Raw genomic sequence first — 26,779 nt, 5'->3', positions numbered from 1 at the left:
TAAATGGATATTCAATTTGGGCAGAACACAGACTGAATGAATTTTAAAAAGAATCACATAGACCTAAGGAGACACCAAAACCAAAAGACAGAATGAAGACATTAGGAGGATCCAATGAATCGGTCCTTAAAGGGGGAAAAGAGGAATGTGAAATTGGGAAGGTCAATTTTTTTTTTTTTTTAAGAAACTGATGTTTATTTTCCGTCAACCTTATTTCTGTTTTCTAAGAGGTTGTGGAAGAACAGCTTAAGACCCACTCTGTGGTTGTCCCTCCCCACTCGGTGGCCTGGGCGGTAGGGGCTGCAGCCCAGTTGCAGTGCAGGCTGAGCACTGCAGCCTTCAGTAGGGAACTGCTGTGTGGGCACAGAGGGAACCCGCAGGCCTTCAGACCAGTCTGCAGCCTCAGGCTGAGCGGCAGTAAACTCAGGAGTGGGAACTTTTTCAGCGGCCGCCTGTTCTTCCTTTTCAATCTCTTCTAGATCTCTGTAGAAGTAGAGGTCAGGCATGACCCTCCCATGGCTGCTCCCAGGAGATGGTACCACACATGCGCAGAACTTCCCGGGCTAGCGTTCACCACATCAGACCAGTGAGTGAGCTCCCTTGTTGCATAAGATGGCAACGTCCACGTAGCAGAGGAGAATCTGTGTTACACAGAGCAATGGTGGGCAGGTTCACATAAGACGTCTCTGTGAAAGGCTGGTGGTCAGCCCTGGGATCGGTAAACACCAGAAGATGCAGGTCCTGGAAGGCTGCCTGGATCTGGTTAGTGATGCAGATCCCAGAAGGCTGCCTGGACCTGGTTAAAAAAGGTTCCAGGAGTAAAGCGCCTAGCAGTAGGAGTGACTCCAGTGGCAGCAGCCCTCTGGCCATTATTACTGGAGGAGATGATACGGACATCAGCAGGGTTTTCAATGGCAACAAAGGCCTGAGCTCCCAGGTTCCCTTCAGGTTTATGAGGTGGATGCCATCGCTTTTCCTCTTGTAGATGAACTGTTCCGTTTGTAGTCAAGGCTGGTGCCAACTAAGCAGGTTCCTGCTATAAGGAATTTGAGGACATCCTCCTCCTGCATCTGTACAACATCGAGGGCTTCAGACATTGTGACAGTTTCCCTGTTAAGTTACACTGGGAACGCAGGACAATGCAGTATGGGCCCTTCTCTGGGTAGCTCAGAAAGCTCAAATTTCATTTTCAGTGCTACCTGGAGCTGAATCTGAGTTGAGAACTCACAACAAGACCACGTGGCACATTGACGAATGAGGCCATCCAATGAGGCCATATTTGTGGAATAGCATCAAACTCAAATGTAATGTACTGCAGCTTATAATACCAGTAATGTGTATCATATAGTAATATAAAAGGCTCTTCAGTGTGTAAATTGAAACATTTGGCACCCTTAATAAAATCCAGAAACAATGTTTTCCTAAATTCATGATTCTTTTATGACCATTCCCTTCCATGTTCTATCTTACAGCTCAGAATTCGGTATCCACTTTTCACGTTCACTGTGTAAATAGAGCTTTATATTTTAAAACAAAGATGACATAGGAATAAACATTAAGTAGCTTACAGAACTGAATTAGCGCCATCTATCTACGCAAAACCTTTCCAAAGTACTTGAGGTCTTTTTGTCCACTGTCTTTCTCAAAGTCTTTTTTGAATTTGTTACATGAAGTACTCAAAATGATACAAAATATTGCCAAGCATATTTCAAGTAGCAGATATTGTTATTTGTTCACAATTCTTTCTTCCCTTCCTCTTCTTAATATGCCTTCCTTGCGGGTGAGAAGTAACTTCTCTTCATTGCCTTTGGACTTGACCTTGCAACATGCCTTGGCCACTGGAATGTGAATTGACACAATGAACCATATCAGAGCTGAGTATTTACATGTGTGCAGTGTGATGGACGGCTTCTGTGTGGCCTTTCTCACCATGGTCTTGTAAGTCCCACCCAAGTGATTGGGTGGGATTGTGCAAATAAGGTAATTGTAGCCCACCAAGGGGTTTGGTCATTTTTGCCATCCTGCTAAGCTTAAAATACAGCCAATTCCAGTGGAAAGGAAGGATCCCACCACCACCAAGGAAGGAGAACCAAGAGCAGAGCAGGTCCTTTGGACCTGGGATTCCTGCACCAAGAAGCTCCTGAAATCAGGAGACCAAGAGAGGAGCAAGAAACTGTAGCATAGAAATGTCGACAGGAGAGACTGACAGGAAAGACCGGCAAGAGACAGTGCAGTGGGCTTCACAGCCAACAGAGGAAGAAAGCTGAGTGCCTTTGGGCTGAGGCTTACTGGCGAAGTGGGGTGCCTCTGGGCACTTATCCACAGAGCTAAAAGAGCTTTGTAACACTTGCTCCTGACCAGGGCAGAAGCTGAGGGACCAGAGAGAGGCGTGCCTGCAGCATGTCTGGAAAGAGGTTGTCCTGATGGAAGAACTGTACTCTGAGTGTTCCTGAGCCTGAATAAAAAAAAATAGTAACCTGTTATTTCCCTAATAAACTCCATAATTGAGAGTGTTGTCTGTGAGTTCTGTGTGGCCACTGCAATGAATTACTGAACACAGCAGAGAAGTAGAGAGTGCCGTGGAAGGGACAGTTGGTATCAGAATTGGTAAAGATGGCGGAGAGAGGAGGCATCTCTGACCTCCGCCTCACAGGAATCAGCCTTGGGCTGTTGATCTTGATTCTCCTTCCCCCTTGTGAAGTTAGAGGAGGTCTTATGCTGCCCCCATGCCGGTTTTACAAGGCATATGTGTAGTTTAGCTTGTATATATCAGTAAGCTTACTCTAAACCATGCAAATCACTTCCCAAGGAAATCCAGGGACCAGAATGAGAGACACATGGAGTAGACCTGAACCCAAACTATAGCCTGAAGCAGAGTCACCTCAACCGAACTGCAGACTTTTCAATAAGGAATAAATTGTGTTGTTACTCACTGAGATGTTGAATAGTTTGTTACGCACCATTATTATAGCAAAATCTGACTGACAGATTTCATACCTGAGAATATTAAATATGACCAACCAATTAAAGTACTGAAAGTATATTTAAAAAACCCGTTAACAATAAAAAACGTTAATGGGTTGTTTTTAAAGAAAAGCCTCAGTAGTTCTAGATCGTCAGCAGAATTTCCTCGGTATGTATACTCTCTTTAGTGTATAATCGTGTTAAATATTTAATTATGGGAATCACTTTTTACAAGCTTTCATTATCTCTTTATGAATTTGGACCTATTCTCCTGGTCATTTCAGATGCAACTTGATGTAACTCATAATGACTTGATTTCAGACATACAGCAATCAGGAACACAAGTAGATGGACATAATCTAATTAGTTCCTATCTCATATATTTAATAATAGGTTCATGTGTAAACGTTTGCACTACCATTTTGCAGGGTAGAAAAGGAGTTTTGAATCCAGTTTCAGAGAACAAAGCTGTCTACTATGTACACATATATGGCTTCTCAAAGAGTAAGCCTACTAAAAAGGAATACTTAAAAATCTCTTTTTATACAATACTAAGGTATTTATAGATTTGTAGTTGTCAAGAGGATAGAGCCTCTGAAGCAACTCGCCCAGCTACCATTTTTAAAGATGCCAAAATCTGTCCTTGGGAAGATCTTCAAAAGAGAACACCACATATTCTGACTGAGACTGTGAGGTAATTAACTAAAGGATGACACTTAACCAGGCAAGCTCTAGGGGAAGTGTTACAAAAAGCCAGCCTTAAGAATTGTTTCAGATAAAGGAGCATAGATATCATGGCTGTTTAATGCTTGAACAGCATACTTAAAGAGCTCAATGTGTTGTATAGCACTCTTCAGCAAATAATTAAAGTAGCCACATTATATTCAAGTAAACATGGGCATTTATAAAAATTAACTTCATAGCCAGTCTAATCAGATATCTAATAATTAATATTATACAAAAAATTTCTGCCCATGATGCTACAAAACGAGTAATCAGTAAAGCACTAAGAGTAAAAATCTTTTGTCTGAAAATTTAAAGTACCGTTATAAATATTATACTAGGTAAGGAAGATAAAAGTAATTTAAAAATATCTAGGATCGGGTAAGAATAAAATGGTAAAAATTTGAAGTACAGCTGAAGAGAAACGTAGGTGTCAATTTAGTATCTTAAACACATATTTTAGAAATTGTGAAAATAAACAATAATAAGTTACGCATTTATTTTAAAAGTCAGGTTAAAAATGAAACGAAAAAATAAAAGGAAAGAACCTAAGGCAAGGAATATATTTCCTTGTATCCCAGTACCAGTAAAATAAAATCTTGTCTCTTCACAGATATTCTGCTATACATATGTGAAAAGTCCATTAAATATCAAAAACCAATTAGGCACAGTGCTAAATAAAATGTAGGAACTGAATAATGAACTTGGAGACCATCGCCTTCAATCTGCTCTAAGATTAAGGTAAAGGCCCCTAACTTTGCTCCCTCCCTTGTCTAAAGTCTTATTCCCAGATGTCTTTTTTATCATAAAGAAAATTGATTAAGTACAATTTAATTAAGTAGAACTGAGAGAATGCATAGTATGATTCTACTGTGTATCATTTGGCTTCTTTCATCATTTCAGTGTTTCCCAGTGTGGGGACTGAAGGGACAGGGAGAGTTGTGAAAGGGAATCATAGCTGAATTTCATTTCAAATACAGTAAGGATCACTGATTTACCACACTGCTCTGAAACTCTTTCACCAAATAGCTCATCATTCTGCCCAATACAAAAGAGATGACAGTCAGCTCTTTGTGTCTTGATGACTTTGAACACTCCTTTCTAAATTCAGTGGGGTTCTGTGAGTTCTCTCTGTCGAGCTTCAATAGGATCTACTCCTTCACTACAGTGGTGCCACACCACATATGAATTTGTCCTGAGCATTTATTTTCCAACCATGGACAATGGGAGAATTGTTATACCCCTGTGGTTAAAATCTGCCACCTCCCCAAAAAAGACTTAACTCAGTGACCCTAAGATCTTTCTCTCAACCAAAAGGGGCTAGAGGTGCCCCATATAAAACATAAACATGTTATTTAAGGATCAAAAGAAAGACAGCCTGGCTCTAGCCTTGTAATTTATATTTCAAACCCACTTGTTCTGTCTTGGGTCTATGGTTCCTGTACTGTTGTCTCACACCTGGTTTCTGCTTTACTTCTCAGCATTTTCAGATCAGTGTTTCAATAACAAACCAAAACCAAACCCACTGCTCTCAAGTTAATTCCAACTCATAGCAATCCTATAGGACAGAGTAGAACTGCCCCACAGAGTTTCCAAGGAGTGCCTGGTGGACTTGAACTGCCGACCTTTGGTTAGCAGCCATAGCATTTAACCACTACGTGACCAGGGTTTCAGTGTTTCAATAAGACAGGTTCATTTCAGCTTTGGCACCCAGACTTCTTCAGATTTTCTCAGCATTTGTTCCTCAGGTGGCTGGATGAGGACTCTCTAATCCCTTGTCAAATGCCTAGAGCTGAAATACCAAGCTGACAAAATACCCAAAGACCCTATTTTATCTGGGTGGGAGAGGAATTTAAAAAGCTAATTAGGGCATGTTTTAGCAAGAAGCCTATGCTTTTTGAGAAGAGTTATAAAAATATAATTAAATGTTGTAAAAGACATGACAATATGAGATAAATAAAATACTCTGCCATTTAGTCAGTAGAGTTTTGGAAAGGTTAAAAAGAGAGATGGGAAAGACTTTATTACAACCACTGGATGTACTACAAAGAAATCACACACTTTTCAAATTACTCATCACCTTTAAACATTTGGCAAGTATCTCGTTTCTGATTTTACAACAGACACAAAAGATTGGCGTCTATACAAATAAACTCTTTCACCTTGTTCTCTCTAACACGTACACTCAAAAAATAGATGGCAATTTATTTCTCTTTAACAAAAAAGCCAGGGATAAAACTGTATTGTAGAAAGAACTATATTGGTACAGAAAAGTCAATACAGTTAAAAAATACTCAAAGCAGAAAGAGAATTCCCCACGATACTAAGACAAATTTCTAAATTTCAGGTCCACTTACTAACTCCCCCTTTTCACCATTGGTTCCTTATAACATTCACAGAACAAACACTAGAAATACCCAAACTAAAAATGACCCATCAAAGTAACAGTATGGCCCACTGCCTTTCAGGTTCACCCAAACTGGGTCATCTGGAAGACTTTTTTTCTTAATTTCAATACAGTTTTTGAGTCCCTGGGGGGTACAAATTGTTAAGCACTGGACTATTAACCAAAAGGTTAGTAGTTCAAACCCATGCAGAGGTATCACTGAAGCAAGGCCTTGCAATCTTATAACTGCCTTGAAAACCCTAGAAGTGCACTTCTTACTCTGCACAGTTGGGGTTGCCATGAGTGGTATCACCTCGATGGCAACTAAGAACAACAACATTCAGCATTTTAACCGGTGGTAATGAAATCCAGAGTGGCATAGATTCAACAAATCCTTGACACAAGTTAGAAATGTAGAACAAGATTGCTCCGGTTTTTTTCAAACCAAGGGAGATGATAGGCCCTCCCCTTCATTATATTCACTAAAGTGGCTGGAATTTACTGGCTTTGAAATGCTCTGCTTCCAGCCAATGCCTGCATGCAGTATTTTCCATTGTTCCACTTCTGCTAACAAGGACAATTTAAGGGCAAATACTAATTATGATTTTGACACAGTTTTGCTTTCATGTTTAGCTTTGAAAGTAATTCTATAGTATTTCCCAATTCCCTTGTCAGCTCCCCCTACTTTTAATTTCCTAATTTAACGAACTAATGAACTCAAAGAGACAACATGACTTCAAAAGTATTTTCCACTCCCAAGTTTTAGTTTCACTTTTCAAAAGCACACTTCCAATTAAGATACATTTATGAAGAACAAAGTAAGAAAATATAAAACTCTACAGAGCAGCACTACAAAAGGGCTTTCAGAAATCATACATTCATCAGTTCTGCCTCAGTAATTACAGTAGAACCCAGATAGGATAGAGTACTAAATAGGATACACATAGGAGGTCCAAGTCTATCAAATGTAAACCATATTCATGAACAAGAGTTCTGTGCACTTAAGGAATCAAGACTGAGATTTTGAGAAATTTGTAAATCTACTTTTCTATACAGCTGGCTGATGTCTTTGGTTTATGGGGACATTTCACAGCACAGTAATTTATCTCATGCCTACCCTCTGTCGAGTTGGACATTAAACCCTCAACTGGCAAGCAAGCACACTCATGAGATCTTCGTATTTCTCAATTCAGGAGTGGTAAAAAGAAAACAAAATAATAAATAAAACTATCAAACCATAAAAGAGAAGCAAATCTAAACTACCACCAGCACAATGATTTGAACCCATTTCCAACTTTCTAACTTCCATATTCGGCATTCTGATACTCACCAAATTTATCAAAGATTTGGTAAATACAGCTGATATATGTGTGCATATATACTTATGCTGTTGTTGCCTTTTGGCATTGAATCAATTCCAACTCACGAAGACCCCGGGTGTTACAGAGTAGAACTACTCTATAGGGTTATCTTGGCAGTAATCTTTACAGAAGCAGATTGTCAGGTCCTTTCTTCCATGGTGCCACTAGGTGGATTCAAACTATTAAGCTTTCATTACTAGCCGAGCACAAACTGTTTGCACCACCCAGGAACCTTCAGTGAATGAATGATATTTTCAAAATTGTTAGCGTGTTTTTTGTATCTTATTTGCCATTTTTAAAAGTGTACGTATGCAAGGTAAAATATTTTACAATTATAAAAGAAAACATGTATGTCTCAGATAAAAATTATTGAATGCACTAAAGCAAGTATGGCTAAATTAAATATTTCTATACACAGAATACATAGAAATGTGCACATGGATAATGTATTTATAATATATATCCTATATGATGGATACATGCATTTTTAAAATCATTGTACATTTAATGCAAATATACTATGACAGAGACTGCTAGTGGCTACCTAAGAATTATGCTCAGGGCAGCAATATGTCCAGGTTTAGACTATATATTTCCTAGAGTCTCTTGCAATTAAGCATGACCATGTGATGAAGCTCTCACAAATCAACAGTAAGCAAAAGTTTGTTTTTTTAACAAACTCTCAGTAGGCTCCCTAAAAAGAGGAACAGATAGCTGAAGCATACTCCTTTAGCTTCTCTTTCCTTCCTCTTGCTACTTGGAATGTAGCCACGATGACTGGAACTCCAGCAGCCATTCTGGACCATGAGATAACCTTGATGTTGGAAGACAAGTGCCTGCAGGTTTGCAGGAAACAGACAACCACTTGTCATCTGCCCTGGAATGCCTACTTAGGGATTGCTTTTACATGAGGGAGATATAAGGCTCTACTTTGCTTAAGTCACTGTTCTTTGCGGTGTTTGGTTACATGCACCTGAACTTAGTCTTCAGTAATGTATATACATGACCATATTTTAAAAAATACAATGATTCTGACTACAGTTTGGAATCTGCTTTTTCTCTTCAAATATTGTATATATGTTCATTTGTTATTAAATATTATTCCATATACAATTTAATTTCATTTTAAATTATTTATTTACTTAAAAGTTTAAATTTAAGGGCACTTAATATACCAATTCTTTTTGGTATAATGACTTGATGTATTCCTTCCATCTTCTTTTGACACTTCCTGCATCATTTAATATTTTCCCCATGGAATCCTTCACTATTGCAACTCGAGGCTTGAATTTTTTCTTCAGTTCTTTCAGCTTGAGAAATGCCGAGCGTGTTCTTCCCTTTTGGTTTTCTATCTCCAGCTCTTTGCACGTGTCATTATAATACTTGATTTTGTCTTCTCGAGAGGCCCTTTGAAATCTTCTATTCAGTTCTTTTATTTCATGAATTCTTCCTTTTGGTTTAGCTGCTCAGTGCTCAACAGCAAGTTTCGGAGTCTCCTCTGACATCCACCTTGGTCTTTTCTTTCTTTCCTGTCTTTTCAGTGACCTCTTGCTTTCTTCATGGATGATGTCCTTGATGTCATTCCACAATTCGTCTGGTCTTCGGTCACTAGTGTTCAATGCATCAAATCTATTCTTGAGATTGTCTCTAAGTTCAGGTGGGACATACTCAAGGTCATATTTTGGCTCTCGGGGACTTGCTCTGATGTTCTTCAGTTTCAGCTTGAACTTGCATATGAGCAATTGATGGTCTGTTCCACAGTCAGCCCCTGGGCCTGTTCTGACTGATGATATTGAGCTTTTCCTTGTCTCTTTCCACAGATGTAGTCAATTTGATTTCTGTGTGTTCCACCTGGCTAGGTCCATGTGTATAGTCACCGTTTATGGTGGTGAAAGAAGATGGAAGGAATACACAGAGTTATTATACCAAAAAGAATTAGTCAATATTCAACCATTTCAAGAGGTGGCATATGATCAGGAACCAATGGTACTGAAGGAAGAAGTCCAAGCTGCTCTGAAGGCACTGGCGAAAAACAAGGCTTCAGGAATTGGTGGAATATTAATTGAGATGTTTCAACAAACAGATGCAGCACTGGAGGTGTTCAATCATCTATGCCAAGAAATATGGAAGACAGCTTCCTGGCCAACTGATTGGAAGAGATCCATATTTATGCCTATTCCCAAGAAAGGTGATCCAACCGAATGTGGAAATTATAGAACAATATCATTAATATCACACTCAAGCAAAATTCTGCTGAAGATCATTCAAAAACGGCTGCAGCAGTATATGGACAGGGAACTGCCAGAAATTCAGGCTGGTTTCAGAAGAGGTCGTGGAACCAGGGATATCATTGCTGATGTCAGATGGATCCTGGCTGAAGGCAGAGAATACCAGAAGGATGTTTACCTGTGTTTTATTGATTATGCAAAGGCATTTCACTGTGTGGATCATAACAAACTATGGATAACACTGTGAAGAATGGGAATTCCAGAACACTTAATTGTGCTCATGAGGAACCGTTACATGGATCAAGAGGCAGTTGTTCGGACAGAACAAGGGGATACTGATTGGTTTAAAGTCAGGAAAGGTATGCGGCAGGATTGTATTCTTTCACCATAACTATTTAATCTGTATGCTGAACAAATAATCCGAGAAGCTGGACTGAAGAACGGGGCATCAGGATTAGAGGAAGATGCATTAACAACCTGCTTTATGCAGATGACACAAGCTTGCTTGCTGAAAGTGAAGAGGTCTTGAAGCACTTACTAATGAAGATCAAAGACCACAGCCTTCAGTATGGATTACACCTCAACATAAAGAAAACAAAAATCCTCACAACTGGACCAGTGAGCAACATCATGATAAACGGAGAAAAGATTGAAGTTGTCAAGGATTTCATTTTACTTGGATCCACAATCAACAGCCATGCAAGCAGCAGTCAAGAAATCAAAAGACACATTGCATTGGGTAAATCTGCTGTAAAGGACCTCTTCAAAGTGTTGAAGAGCAAAGATGTCACCCTGAAGACTAAAGTGTGCCTGACCCAAGGCATGGTATTTTCAATCACATCATATGCATGTGAAAGCTGGACAGTGAATAAGGAAGACCAAAGAAGAGTCGATGCCTTTGAATTGTGGTGTTGGTGAAGAATATTGAATATACCATGGGCTGCCAAAAGAACGAACAAATCTGTCTTAGAAGTACCAACCAGAATGCTCCTTAGAAGCAAGGATGGTGAGACTGCGTCTTACATACTTTGGACATGTTGTCAGGAGGGATCAGTCCCTGGAGAAGGACATCATGCTTGGCAGAGTACAGGGTCAGTGGAAAAGAGGAAGACCCTCAATGAGGTGGATTGACACAGTGGCTGCAACAATTAGCTCATGCATAACAATGATTGTAAGGATGGCGCAGTACTGGGCAGTGTTTCGTTCTGTTGTGCATAGGGTCATTATGAGTCGGAACTGACTCAACAGCACCTAACAACAAACAACAACAAATATACCAAATTGAATTCAGGAGCTTTCAATCTAGAACATTTTTCAAATTTGATTTCTTCCTGGATTCTTGCCCTTATTCTATTACTTTCTAACCAGTTATTTAAAGTCTTTGAGTAGGTTCCTCATCTATAAAATTGGGATGGTACCTATTTCAGTGAGTTGCCATGAAAATTAAGAGGCAGAAATTCATGTACTGGCACACAGTAAATGTTCAACTAACATCAGCAACCATTGCCATCTTCACTGTTGACGTTCTTAGGTTTTTCATTCTTTTGCAAAATATTCTAATTTCAGACCAACAAAATAAAGCAAACTCTACTTCAGGGTATCACTACAAAAGCAAAATTACCTTGACAGTGTTTTCTATTTAATTGATGCTTCTTATATCAATAAATCATATTTGCTTTTGAAACAAAAATATTTTCAAGTTGTAAATGATAGCTCTTTCTGTTTAAGTATTAGGAGTAATAACTGGAGTAGAGGGAAAGAAAAAAAAAACAGGCAATATGTTTTTGAACTTCAACTGAAATTCCATGTGCGTCCTCTTTCTTTTCACATTTTGATTTCTTCCCTTAACAGAAAATTCTTCCAGAATTCTTTAAAATTTTAGATTCAATTCCACTGACATTGTTATCTTGAACAATTTCTATTAAGTAGTTATAAATCTGGATACAAGACAGGTTATGTCATCAAGGCAAACACACATCTTAGATGAATGAATTAACATAGACCACAATTTCAGGTAACTTAGAAAATTGCTAAACACCTGTTTGAAAATGATGGAGCTTCTACTTTAGTTTTGTACCTTTTCCAGGTAAAATGTCATAGTAAGACATACTGCATTCATGTTAACTATTAATACAAAAAGGAAGTTGGAACCACGGGTCAGAAATAAAAATCTTTGTTTGACTATCTTGCCTTTGGCAAACTCCTTATAGCTAGTAGGTTAGAACATACTTTTTTATTTTAAGAAATGCAATAGGGAAAAATAAAAATTACATCAAAGAAACCAACTAATTTGAGACTTTGGAGATTTGAAGAATTTAGGCAAATGTCATTCAAATACATAAAAAAAAATCTGACAACTCTTTATCCATATAACTAAATTTAAAATAAAATCCAGGATTCATTACTTAAGACCAACAACTACAGTCAATATCAAATCCACCATGTTTCTCCTTTTATTGGATCTGTGGACTAAAGTAAACACAGAGAGGTAAAGGCTGTTCTCAATAACTCATGATTAATCAGATCTGAAGGATCAGAATACGGTTAACACACATGACGCATCCACATCTTGGTTTTAAACTAGGGTTACACCAAGCAATAATCTAGGCAATTAGGTCAGATATAATCCTTGAAATCCTTAACACCTCATGGGAGCCAGGTTGGAACAGGTGCAATCATCCAAATAATTTAAATAAAATCACTGAATGGAATTAGATAATTAACAGAAGCAACTTTTGTTGGGAAAGAATGAGTTTTCTACCTACTCTACCCAAGTGTTGCAAATTTAAGTCAACCATTTTTCCCCCAAAATGGTTAACAGATTGTCCCTTACATAATTCCTTATATATCTTCTCTTTTTTTGTCTGTCTTTTTTTTTTTTTAATCGGAAAAACACTAAATAGACAAAAGGTAAGTGATAACTTTGGCAAAGGGTAAGAGTACCCAATACTGGGGAAGCCAGCATAACTTGTACAAGGCAAGGTCATGGAAGCTCCATAGACAAGTCCAAATTCCCTGAGGGACTGAATTTCTAGGCTGAGGGCTGTGGGGACCACAGTCTCAGGGAACATCTAGCTCAATTGGTGTAACATAGTTTATAAAGAAAATGTTCTGCATTCTATTTTGGTGAGTAGTGTCTGGGGTCTTAAAAGCCTGTGAGCAGTCACCTAAGATACTCCACTGGTCTCACACTCTCTGGAGCAGGGGAGAAAGAACGAAACTAAAGACACAAGGGAAAGATTAGTCCAAAGGACTAATGGACCACAAGCACTACAGCCTCCACCTTAGACTGAGTCCAGCACAGCTAGATGGTCCCTGGCTACCATGACCGACTGCTCTGACAGAGATTACAATGTAAGGTCCTGGACAGAGCTGGAAAAAAACACAGGATAAAAGTCTAACTCATGGAAAAAGACCAGACTTACTGGTCTGACAGAGACTGGAGAAACCCCAAGAGTATGGATCCTGAACACCCTTTTAGCTCAGTAATGAAGGCACCCCCAAGGCTCACCCTTCAGCCAAAGATTAGACAGGCCCATAAAAAAAAAAAAAAAAGGAGACTAAAGGGGCACAACAGCCCAGGAGCAAGGACTAGAAGGCAGGGGGGAAGCAGAAAGCTGCTAATAGGGAACCCAAGGTTGAGAAGGGAGAGTGCTGACATGCTGTGGGGCTGTTAACCAATGTCATAAACAATATGTGTACTGTTTGCTGAGAACTAGTTTGTTCTGTAAACCTTCATGTAAAGTACAATAAAAAAAATTAAATTAAAAAAGTCAACCTCTAATGAGCAAATTAGTATTACAGGCAAAGTTCAGATCACATGATATACTAAATAATGGTCTAAATATATTTTTAAAAAAGAAAACACTCCTGCATCAAATAGAAAATTGACTTTCTTAGACCATATTAATCTTATAATCTGTTGGGTAGAATGGTCTATTTTGGAGTCCTTGGGTGGTGCAACTGTTTAATCGCTTGGCTACTGACATAAAGGTTGGCAGTTTGAATCCACCCAGAAGCACCTCGGAAGAAAGGCCTGGAGATCTACTTCCAAAAGGTCACAATCCTTGAAAACCCTTGTGGAGCGCAGCTCTATTCTGACACATGGATTTGCCGTGAGTCAGGATCGACCAGATGCCAACTGGTTTGGCTATGCATGTGTGGATGTGTGCGTGCGTGTGAGTGTAGTCTGTTTCACAAGCTCTTACCAGAGTCAGATTGAGGGTCTTATACTGATCTGTGATACAATGCAAAGTTCATGGGCATAGGATTTTTTTTTAAACATGATCAACAAAGAATTTCATCTTATAGTAATTTTCCATGCCAAGGAAAAACTACCCCAAATTTTTTTGCAAAGACTGCTCCTTTTGCCAAATTTCAATTCTAACTATTTAGAAGTACCTTAGAACATTCTATAAATATATAGCCTATCACTCTGTAACCTCCTCGAGGGTATGAACCATTCCTATCACATGTATGACCCTCCACGACTTAGAACAGGGATCTGAAAGTGGTCCATACTCAACAACTAATAAATTACATTGAAAATCAATGATGTAGAAAAGCAAACACATTCTGACACGGTAAATAATTATCTTTCCTACTCTATTGCTTTTCCTAATAAATATTCCTTCTCATTTTTGTGTCTTTTTTGTTTCTTTTACACTTTCGCACTTCAATTAGCCCCCAAGTACACTGGCGTTGTGGTTAAGTGCTATGGCTGCTAACCAAAGTGTCAGCAGTTTGAATCCACCAGGCACTCCCTGGAAACTCTGTGGGGCAGTTCTACTCTGTCCTATAGGGTCGCTATGAATCGGAATCGACTCGACTGCACTGGGTTTGGTTTTTTGTTTTTTTTTTATATACTAGTTAAAGAGATCTACAGGTGAGATTTAGGGAATTTGGGGTTTCTGTAAAACCTCTGTTATAACAGGATTACACTCAGCCCACTCTTCCCAAGTGGCTGAATTTACAGAAGGTACAGAGGAACTGAAAAAAAAAAAAAAAGAGAGAGCTAAAAAGGTGGCAGGAGAGCGAGACGTGTGTGTGTGGGTGTGCGTGTGTGTGAGAGACAAATGGTGTTTGGGGAAGTGAGGTGTCCTGTTTAGCAGTGACAGCCTCCATCTCAATATGCCTTAAAACCCTCATTAATAAAATTAGGCCAATCACACCAACTTCTCACAGCTTTTCTTAGAGAAAGCTGTGGAGCTTTTCTTAGTGAAGCTGTTAGAAACAGAGGGAGTGGCGATTTTCACATCGTCATCGATTTCAGTCAAGATAAAACAGCAGATACAAGTAGTTCCATTCCCAAAGCGCACAGACCTGTTCCCGGCAGCTTCTGCGGCTGCTGCGATTGCTAACTGTATTTCCCACAAGAACTCCAGCGGAAAGATTTTTTCAAGGTCACTGGGGAAGAAAGCCCTGAAACCCTTGTCCCAGACCAAATCTCTGAATCTCTCCCTTGGTTTCATTCTCCAGTGTGATGCTGCTAGAGTGAGGCCCCAGTTTCTGGAACCTCTCCAGCAGTGCACAAAACTGTCACCAGTTTGGACTTACATGAAGTAGGCACTTCTTCTGGAATTCAGTAGGTTTCTCCATAGAAAGCGTGTTTGAAGTAACAAGTTTCTGCCGTTCGTTAGTATTCAAGAAGTTAGAATAATTTGCTATGTCAACATGGGAACCTCAACACCACGTAATACTTTCTCTGAAGTGAAGTTTTTCTAAGTTGCCAATAACCACCTAACAAATACAATTTTGGAATATAAACTGTTATTATATTCGCATTCTTGGCAAAGTTATTTTTTTCCAGACAACTGCTCCATGATGCTCAGGAGAGCTTACTGTGAACACTGCTGAGAGCCATGGCCATTGCTCCATTGTTTTCCCATTGCCCACATTCTTGGCTTCACTGCTCCCTCACCCCACCTCCACATCTCAGCTCCTTCCTTCTTCCTTTCCTTTACACCCTCCTGCTCACACATCTTGTTTATGACCCAGTGTGTCCTCCAAGGACTTCCTCTCTTTGACACGCTTTTAATTTTAAACCCCTCCACAAAAGGCAGGCTCTATGTCTTGGTTTAGATTTACGGTAGAAAAGCTAACTCATCATTTGCCACGCAGTAAATCATCTGATATGGGCTAAGGGGTCTGGCCCACAGCAGACTCTCAGTGAATACCTGTTTTACAAAATAATTAAATATTGGACATCTCCTGTAGGCTCAGACCAGGCCAGGAAGGTGTATAAGAGAAAGACCTGAGTAATGTGAAACACCCTAACATATAAAACTGCCCTATCTAAGGGCAATGGACAGAACAGTGAATAGGAAGAAAATAAAACTCGTCTGGTGCCTTTGGAGGCTGCTTAAAAAAAAAAAAAAAAAAAAAGATGACTTCAAAAGCCAGAAGCAATACATTCTTTCAGTGTTTGCCCAACTGACTGGACAGATTTCTGTACTGTCTGGTAACTCAACCGTTCCTGAAATTCAATAAATAGAATGTAATTACAGTAATACACAATAGCCATAACCACCATCATTCAAGTTTGTTTGATCATTTTATCGAGCTATTCATTCCACCACGGCAGCCTTACTGACCCCAGAGAGTTTCTGTCCCTTCCCTGGACCTGGATGACCTTTTTCAGTTCTACCAGGTAACATTTTAAGGAAGAAAATCAAAGGTCCTTTTTTGATGGCTGGCCTTTCAATCTGACTTCTCTAAAAGTCATTTAAAAAAAAAAATTATAAATCATAAGTCTTGATATCTGTAGTGACTTCTTTCTAAAGTACTGGATCAGATCTTGTAACAACGTGGCTTTAGAAACACCTAATGAAATTCTTTAAGATAAAACCCAAAGTCATTTGCATGGTACACAAGGACTTGGCCTAAAACTATATTTTCAACCTCATTTCTCTAAAATTCTCTCAGACCCCCCCCCCGTGACCCACTAATAATAAGCTACTTGTCCTACACTCAATGCCACTGACCTCTGTCATTTTGCTCATGCAGTTTCCTCTACTTGAAAGACACAAACATTTTCCTTGCATTCTAAACACTACCGACTATTAAGGCTCAGCTAAAATGCTCCGTCTTTTACAAGGCTTTTTCTGAATACTTCATGTGGAAATAATTTGTCTGAACCACCACCCCCAATAATTTTTACTTCTTATAATACTCAATATTTCTTAGTGTATTTTATAGCACAACATTAGTCATTTAAAGACAGACCCTTTGTCAGATTCATCTTTGTATCACTACAGTACCTTTGCTTTTTAGCACATTAAATGTTTATACCTATCTATTGCCAGAAAAAGGAGCTTATGGACAGTAAAAAGTTTTCGTCCTCAGCACAATGAAAAAAAAAGAAAGTTTTTTTTTTTCTATGAAGGTACCAAAAATTATTGCTCAATGCTCAAAAAGTATCATCACCAAAACGTCAATACGATTTGGAAGTTTCCACTTTCAAATTATGTCTTTTTTGTGATGTCAGTGAGAGATGTTGCCAATTTTTTTTTATTATGCCCTATCTTAAAAGATAGCCCAACCCTAAAATGTCACCCAAACTACCACTGTGATAGTCTCCTGGCCTTTGAACTGATTTAATCATATTCTATTCTACTATTTTTTTCATCTTCTCAAATCATGGTGCAGGAACAGAAATATTATTTGTATAATTGCGTCTTGCAGTATTAATATTCTTCCTATCATCTACACATTTGTTTCTGGCATGAAGAAAAGTATGTATGCTCTTCTTTACATATTCATGAAAGCAGTGCCATGCTTCCCTTCTGTTATCACTAGGAATCTTGCCCTCCCTTTACTCTGCCTCCCATCTTCACTCAGCATTAAGCAAAGGTAACAGCAACTTGCACTTCTCCACCTTCACCACTCACTCTGAGATACCTAATGCAGCCGTTTACCACAGTCAGCAGTCTAATACGCATACACTGGTTCATTCAATCTAGGTATGTGTGAAGGGCAAGTAGGGTTGGCCCACAACAGAGTGGTCTGCAAGTGAAGTCAGAGAAGCCCCTTATGAAAAATATCATCCAAAGGAAATAAAGGATAAAAGCATACAAAACAAAAAAACAAAAAGGCACAAACTTGTTGCCATCAATTCAATTCCAACTCATAGCAATGCTATAGGACAGAGTAGATCTGCCCTCCAGGGTTTCCAAGGAGCAGCTGGTGGATTTGAAGTGCCAACCTTTTGGTTAGCAGCCGTGCTCCTAACCACTACACCACCAGGGCTCCAAAAACATACAAGTGTAGTTCAAAGACTGTGAGTCAGGTCTGAACAGAAAGATGAATTACTCAAGCTCAGGGTCTTTTCATGGTCTAGCACTTACTACATCTGGTAGCTTTTTTCCTGTGGGACTAATACCTGAGTCCTAGCAAGAAGGACATTAAAGCGTAAAAGAGCAAATAAAAACTAAGACCTGCGTTACTGAGATATCTATCAGATACTGAAAGCACACAGCAAATACACACAGTGACAGAAGTGCGATTATACAGAAGTGCCTCCTAATGGATATGACGTCACCCATTTAGCAGGCATTGATAACTTTAGGGGAGGCACAAGTCCATTTCCGGTACCTTTGTTGCAAGCGGTGACATTAAACATCATTGCAACCCCTGAACTGGGGGGGAAAACAAAACTGGGAAAGGATACATAGATTCCAAAATGATTTTCTATGTGATCCTCTGCTTGGGGAGAACCTGAATATTATTTTTAAAAAAGAGTCCACCATTAGTTAGTAGTGGAGAAAACAAAACAGTATATCAGTTTTTTGTCATGTAATTGTATGGAAACCTTACATGGAGTCAGTTTTCTCCTCAAATACTTAGGATCTCCCTCCTTTCCTTTACCACTGACCGTCTATTTCTTTAGTCTTCCCTCCGTAACACTCTGTAACCCTTTGCAATATGATTTCATCCACTACCATTTTGAGTACCACTTTGAAAGTACTCAAAACAGGGCATCATTGGCTCTTATGGGGAAAGATCAATGACCTCTTGTCAGCTCTTGTCCTGTTCATCTTCCATACAGTGTTCCACACTGTTCACACCATGGCATCTACTTGAGTCTCTTCCTACCTTTCCTTCTATGGCTCCCTTCCTTTGCTCATCAGCCTCATTCTGCCCATTTTAAAGTCTTCTGGTTCCTTTAGATAGGATTTACATAACATCCTCATTCTGTTTCCTAAATTCAATATTCAAGGTTCTAACACATGGCATATCAGCACAACTTCCTGGGCCACGCACCCACTGCCACCTTGCATTGATGACTTTCAAAATTATATCCCTAATTTATAGATCTCGGTTGACTTAGAAACAATGTCTTAGCAGTATGGTGAGAACCTGAAGACACTTCAAACTCTGCCTGTCAAAAACAAAATGAGTACTTCCTCCTAGAAATCTCTCCTCTTCCTCCTTCTTCTCTTCCTTTTCCTCTTCTGTTCTTCACATTTCTCATTACATTACCATCCACACACAATTTAAACAAAAAACTGGGTCAATTCTCAAATTCTCACTCTCCTCACTCCACTTCTAGTCACTCATTCATGATAGTAATGGCAAATTTATGCATGTCCCTCATTTTATCATTTTTGAGTTCCAATATTAGCCTTATTACTAATAAAGCTGTTTGGTCAAAGTGACCTAGATCTTTGACAACAGTGAGATTTCTGATGCTCTTATTCACTTGCACAGCCGGGTGAAGGCAGCATTCCTCAATGAGCAGTGCCTGCTCTGCTTAGTTTATTTCATGGCTCCATAGAAGCTCTGACAAAGCAGGCTTTTTGATCGTTTCAACACTCTTCATGATATAAGTGTGATATATAGGTTATATTCATTTTCCTTTGAGGTTACATGGTATTTAAGCATTGAAATTAGAGTTCAATCAAGGTCCAAAGTTTCATCCACCAACCCAACCACATCTGTGTGTGTTTCATGCACCAAAACCACTCTATTCCAGGTCTGAAGTCTCTTATTCTATCACCTCTTCTCCCTCTTACTCCTTGCCACTTCTCTAGCTCTGTTCACCCAGGCTACTGCAATAGGCTCCTAACTGGTATCCAATTCTCCTGCTTCTGCCAGGCCACTTGTGTTCCACGAATTTGCTCAGACTTATCCCTCGGTTTAGAATGCTCTCAGCAAGGTTTCTGCTTGCAAAGATTCACTAACTCCTTCAATGCCTGCACCAAAGGCTTTCTCTTCTGGAAAACACTACTGGACTTCTCACATATAACAAATGCTGTCTTCCTCTGTGCTAACCCAGCACCTTGGTAATTCCAGTGGCAGATTGCTCACCTATCTATCTGTGTTCACAATTATATTTTGAATGAGTTTCATTATCTTGCTATAGCTACTATGTAGCACACCAAAGCGGGGGGGAACCCTGTTGCTGTCGAGTCGATTCCAATTCATAGCGACCTTATAGGATAGAGTAGAATTGCCCCATAGAGCTTCCAAGGACCACCTGGTGGATTTAAACCACCAACCTTTTGGTTAGCAGCCATAGCACTTAACCACTACACCACCAGGGTTTCCACTAGATAGTACACTGTGTGTCATATGGCCAAGGCTTTACAATTCCGCAATGAATTGACATAAAACTTGCCAGTTCTGTGGATAACTGGGAATAGTGGCCCACGCAACCTTTCATCCCAATAAAATATACAATGAAGTGTGGTGTTTGATGTAAACACTGGATAACTGTATTACAAAAGTATTTTTTTTTTTTAGGTCTACATCATTCATTTTGATTTTCTGTTCAGTATCAAGCTATTTCTCACATGACATACAAGTCTCGTTTTACCATTCAATTTATCTTATTGAAAATGTTTTCCTAATACAAACTTACATTGGTACAAAACCCAATTAAAAGAAAAAGTTATAAACTATACATAAAATATTTCATGTATTTTTAAACTTAGAATTCTGTTCATTAATACTGTCACTTTATTCTTGGCCTTGTTAAGGCATTTATAAGGAAGTCATAAGAGTCATTATGGTGTGTCTGGCCTTTTTAAAATTATTCCTATTATACACTAGAACTTTTATAAGCCAGGCAGATAAAATATAAAAGTGATGGTAAAAACAGCAGTAGGCTTGATGCAGATAGTGGAAAATAGTATATATATAATCTATTTTATATACAGTCTGTTTTTATTTTATTGTATTGTGTTAAAATGTATCCAGAATTTTCAGACTAAAAATTTAAGGTAAACCACGTGCACTAATTTCTGTTTATATCTTCAGCTTTAAAATACAACGGTTTCTCTCTCACGCTATAATTTTGTGAAGTGTTCATAACTATTACTTTCAAGAATTAAGAACTATTTTACATTACCAGGCTAAAAAAACTTATCACAATTCCATATTAATTATATAAGCTATATATATATATATTAGTTGGAAATTCTAAATTCTAATTTCTATAATGCCAAAAACGTTTTATATTCCCTTCATCTTGGTGAATTATTTTGCTATGATTATGGCATAACTACAGTAATTGTGGAAGTAATTCAAAAAGACCAATGTATCATAGCACACATTCATATGTATGATACACCCATGTGCTATTTATCAATAGACTGAAAGAGCTTTATTATCAGTGTTTCCTTTTAATGTTAAGTGGGCTTAAGATCTACTTACTGTGATGGCCATTTATATTCTTATTGTAAAGTGTCACCTTTCCTAGATAAGTAAATATTCAACATGTGAAAAAGTTTGTTTTAAAAAAAACGGCAGCCTACACACGTAAACTCTTTTAGATTTCAAAATAACGATGACAGATCCTATAATATTGCTTTGAGTTATAGAATATCCATTTATCGAGTATGTTTAGCTACTTTTTGCATAAGCCCTTTTTCAAATGTGTCAGATCTCACGTGCCTGCAAGCATTCTCTGGTGGCTGTAACACATCAAATAATTATAAGAAAAAAAGAAAAAAAACAAGAAGGAGAAAAAATAAAGAAATCAATATTTTGACGTAATGGACATCACGACACTGATTTGGCTAGATCAAGTACTTAGCGGTTGCCTGGGCCATGATTTTTCAATTTATATAAATGGCTTCCATACCTACCATTGACTAAGTCTAAGTACATAGATTGTCTACTGTCACTTTGTTATTAAGATATAAGTATTTAGCAACTCATTGGTTTTTCAATTTTTATAATTATAATCCTTAAAAATAATAATTAGATGAAAATATGAGAAAATGAAAATGCAGAAAAATAATTAGATATTTTGCTAACCTTTTAAACTTAGTTTCACTTTCAGACTTCATGAGATCTTCCAGCTGCTGCCTCACCTTTTCTTAGAATCCAAATCCCAGATGGAATAAATACAAGTCTTTGTTTTGGATTTAAATTCCCTTTCAATATGTCAAATTAGTATTCTGATTGACCTGAATGCCCAAGGAGGTAGCAGAGTGTAATGGTTAAGAGAGTAAGCTCTGTGGCTGCATTGTCCTAACCTATTCCAACGCCAGCATTTACTGCCTATGCAAACTAATATACATGGTACAGAATTCTGGTGCTCTCTCCTAGTGGCTCTCTCCTTGAACAGAATGAATATATATCACAGTCCCTTCATGTCACATCCTGGCTGAGGCAATAGAAACCCTTGCGGTCCCTACCTTGTTCTCTTTCTTTTCTGCGGCGATCATGATGCCATGTGTTGACACGACTGAGCCAAAAGATAAAAAGGGCCTGGGTCTTGAGTCACAATATGAAGAAATGTTGCCTTGGAGGATCACCCAATCTTCATTCAGACATGTAGCTTGAGCAAGAAAGAAGCCTTTATTGTATTCAATCACTAAGACTTTTTTCAGCGAGAGTTAATGTGTGTACCGTAATCAACCTTCTACAGAAATTAGCACCAGAAGTGGGATCCTACCACAGTTAAAAGAAATAATAGCTGATGTTGCCTTTGCAGTGCCAAGAAAACTAACACTGGAGGCTGGCAAGATCGTTTTCCATGTTTTGCAGTGACAAAACACTCGGTAAAACTCTTATCTGTGGTGACCTGGAAGGTACAATATATGCCTAGTATTTTATTTGGTAAGAACACAACAAAAATTATACACATACACACACACACACACGCCATTTGTATACATATATACACACACACATACACACTTACATACATACTTATACATGTACATATATATATTGTTTTATATACATAATCATATTTTGCACACACATACATATTATAAAGACATTATTACATCTAATATTATAATTTTCATGAAAAGGAAAATAAATCCCCAGGAAGTGATAGAAACATAACCAAATACCCTTAATGGTATACATTAAAATACTAATATTCATATTTTTCTACTAAATATTTTTACTTCAAGCTAGTTTTTAAAATATAAGACTACAGCATAGCTTATTTTTAACAACTATTTTGAAATTAGCCATGTAAGTGTTGTCTTTTTCAAAGTAGACATTTTTTTAAGAATCTTAATAGTCATCAAAGCACTCAAAATATCAAAGAAATTCCTCATGGGTGGATTAAAATTTTTATGAGAGTCCTATGACCTCATTTTGCAGATAAAATTCTGAGGCATAAAAGGCTTGGCTGATTTCACACACAGTGAAATAATTAACAGAGATGAAGACTAAACTCAAGTCAGAGTCAGTAGAGTTAACTCCCAAGTATGAAGTGTTTGTTTCTGCTTTATACTAAATCCAACTTATCTAATGTAAAGACAAGGAGAGCTGGAAGGGCCTGGATTGAGAGCAGAAGGCCTCCTTGTCTCCAAGCATCCCTCTCATTTTCCTGCCCTGGCTTATAAAATTCCCAGCACAAACATCACCAAGGCCAGTAGAAAGGGGAGGAAATCAACGTGCTATTATTGATCTATTGTAAACCACTATCTAAGGCTATATTTTATTCTGTGAATAAGTTGACTACTGGTTTATATCAGAAATTTGTACAAAGCGAGATGCTGAAGGTATCAGAAATAAGATGGATTGTGTTCTTTTGGAAGAAGGGTAAAGACAGAAGATAAATGAAACTTGTGGCTACCAAGGGCAATCAAACTATTAGAGTTGGGTCTAGCAAAATGTCTAAAGGAGCTGTGTCTAAGTCAGCCTTAGAGATACCAGAAACACTGTCTGTTTTTATAAGTTTGGCATGAAAAGTCACTGCTATGATTAGGTTCATGACAGGTTTTAGAGGGAAAGGCTGACCTGGGACTGAGTCCCAAGTCTGCCAGTCATAAGCTGTGTTTTAGGTGAGCAAGTTACTGAAGGCCGAGTTATAGTTATTTTGCTCCAGTTTATAGAGAAAGAAACTATCTTACAAGATTGTTGTGAAAATTGCATGTGAATATATAGTACCTAGTACGCACAGAGTTTAGCTATATAGTAGGAATCCAGTAAAGTTTTACTGTTGTTTTTGTTACTGCTGCAGCTGTTAAACATTAAGAGACCACAAGGGAAACAATGATAACGGCACAGTGGAAACCCTGGTAGCATAGTTGTTAAGTGCTACGGCTGCTAACCAAAAGGTTGCCAGTTCAAATCCACCAAACACTCCTTGGAAAGCCTATTGGGCAGTTTTACTATGTCCTATAGGGTCGTTACAAGTCAGAATCAACTCAACGGCAATGGGTTTTTTTTTTCTAATGGCGCAGTGGTTAAGCGTTTGGCTGCCAACCAAAAGGTCAACAGTTCGAATCCCTGGAAATCCTATAGGGCAGGTCTACTCTGTCCTGTAGGGTTGCTATGAGTCAGAACCGACTAGGTGGCAATGTGTTTGGTTTCTTTTTTTTTTTTTTTTGATTTTTTAATACTTCCACTCAAGTTGTTCATGTTCAAATCCAGAGTCTAGGGTATAAACGTAACTACTCTTCCCTAAAATATTTAACTCACTGAGCTAAACATTAACTTCAATATTCAGTTTAAATAATTCAATAATTAATATTATTTAAATAATTGTCTTAATCATTTAACTTAAATAATTAACATTAAATATTAAATATACCCAAAGCTGCTAAAGTAGTTTTCATTAATAGACAGAGACAACTTAGTTAAGCCCCAGGAGAGAGGGTATCCTATGAATTAACCAACTTATTCTGTATAGCGCCCAATACAGTGCCACTTGCAAAACAACATTTCTCTGAAGGATTTGAGTGTTAAGTGCTAACTGTGAGATTAGAGGTTTGAGTCCACCCAGAGGTACCTTGGAAGAAAGGCCTGGCAGTCTACTTCATAAGTCAGCCATAGAAAACCCTATGGAGCACAGTTCTACTTTGACACACATGGAGTCTTAACAAGTCAGAACTGACTCAACAGCAAGCAGGTTTGCATGTACCACAAATGGCCCCCTTCTTTTTTTTGTTCGTTATTTTTTTTAATAAAGTAAATTGGAAAACAGAGACCTGCACACAAATAACTCAGATTGCAAATTTTTTTAAAAAAAAACAAATAATCAAACAAGGTCTTTATAATTGTTTTAATTACCCAGATCGACACTTCTATTCTCCTACCCTCTTGGAGTGTACAGCTTTTTTTTTGTGCCCCAGTAAACCATTTCCAGCCCATATTATTCTTCCAAAGAGAAGTCTATTACTCTGAAGTTCCACACACAGAGGTTTTCTAGAGCAATTTGCCTTTCCCTGTGGATATCTGAGTGGTCACACTGAGAATAAAATTAGCAAGTGTACAATAAAGCTTAAAAAAATAAAAAACCTAAGCATTTTTATGCTAAATGAGAAAGAAGCTGGAGAAAAGATAATGGAGTTTAAAGATCGTGTTCTCATCCCAGAGAGCTCCTAAATTTACCCTTCAAGGCAATAGGGAGGGGCCGGTGTCAACTTTACAGAAAGGGCTGACTTGGATGCCAAGGTCACACTGTCTATGATGCTCAACTTCTGGGATAAATGAAGCCCTGGCAGAAACGAAAAGAGCCACTAAAAAGTAAGTATGCGTGAGTGTGTAGGTGTATTGTGTAGGGCCTGCAAACAATCTGAAAGAGTGGCTATACTGCAAGATGGAGAAATCGTGGGTAAATTGTCTTTATAGATTTCAGATTATTTTTACAAGAAGCATGCGTTGCTCTCATATTGTCAGAAAACATTAATGTTGGGATAATAGCCATAAGTAGGCATGTGAGTGTGTGCACACACGTGCATGCACACACGTGCATGTAGGCACGCGCACTTACACTCAGAGACACCGACACACAGAGCTAGCTCTACTGAAAGGACGCACAGCGAGACGTTGGCATGATACTCTGCTATTTTTCTTGCCTCCAAATGTTCCCCAACAGTGCAGGGATGTCAGGAGAGAAAATTCCTGCTGAGAATTAAGATTATAAATTTTTCAGGGCCAATTTTACAAAGGTCATTTTTGGACTGAAAATCTTTTGGACCAGGGGCGAGAAAGGCCAACATGTTTATCAGTGTTTACCCTCCACAGCAGTGTTTAATAAACTGTGAGAACCAACCCATCAAAAGGTCATCTAATCAGTTCAGTGGGTCATGGAAAAAAAAAAAAAAACTTAAAATATTGATAAGAATAAAGAAGAACAGAAACTATAGTGAAAGGCACGTAGTATAGAAAAATTTTTTTTTTTTTTATTTCAAGGGTGTGTTTGTGCATATGTGTGCATGAACAAACAATCAAATTTTGTTACTGTGGGCTGCAGGGAAAAAACTGATAAATACTCATCTGGATAATAAAACTGGGAGACAACTGAATTTTATAGAGAGCAGCCATTCCCTCCTCTATCACTTATTAGAATCGTCCCCTTTGTTTAAGACTGAGGTGACCTGAGAAACATTTCCCCCGCTCCCTGCATCGAACTCCCTACGAATTTTAGAGCTGGTTTAAAACTCTAGTCTGGAATTTTCAAAGTGTTAAAACCACCTGATACTGCTGGGGCAAGACAAGGGACGACACAGACAGGTAAGCACACATAAGTGGATTTCCACAAGTAAGAAGCATGCTGTAGAAGTCATGGCATGAGCCTCCTGCAGGCACCCAAGAGAGGGCCACAAACTGGTGGAAGGGTTCCCATCTGTGACAGACTAGACAGTGAACTGCTCCTGGAACAGTAGAGGGGGAACTCCAACAGGTTCCTAAGAAGAACT

The 26,779-nt window shown here is 38.4% G+C and overlaps 1 protein-coding gene and 1 pseudogene across 1 annotated transcript in view; both read right to left on the bottom strand.

The window, feature by feature from the left end:
- Nucleotides 1–26,779, bottom strand: part of DPP10 (dipeptidyl peptidase like 10) — an 833,411-nt gene that overhangs the window by 715,803 nt on the left and 90,829 nt on the right. The gene's annotated exons all lie outside the window — the stretch shown is intronic.
- Nucleotides 224–1,497, bottom strand: LOC104845482 (small ribosomal subunit protein uS2-like; annotated as a pseudogene).

This window comes from Loxodonta africana, chromosome 6 (assembly GCF_030014295.1).
Source record: "Loxodonta africana isolate mLoxAfr1 chromosome 6, mLoxAfr1.hap2, whole genome shotgun sequence".
NCBI lineage: Eukaryota > Metazoa > Chordata > Mammalia > Proboscidea > Elephantidae > Loxodonta > Loxodonta africana.
Note: the sequence above shows the minus strand (reverse complement) of the source record. Positions and strands in the feature narration are given on the sequence as shown.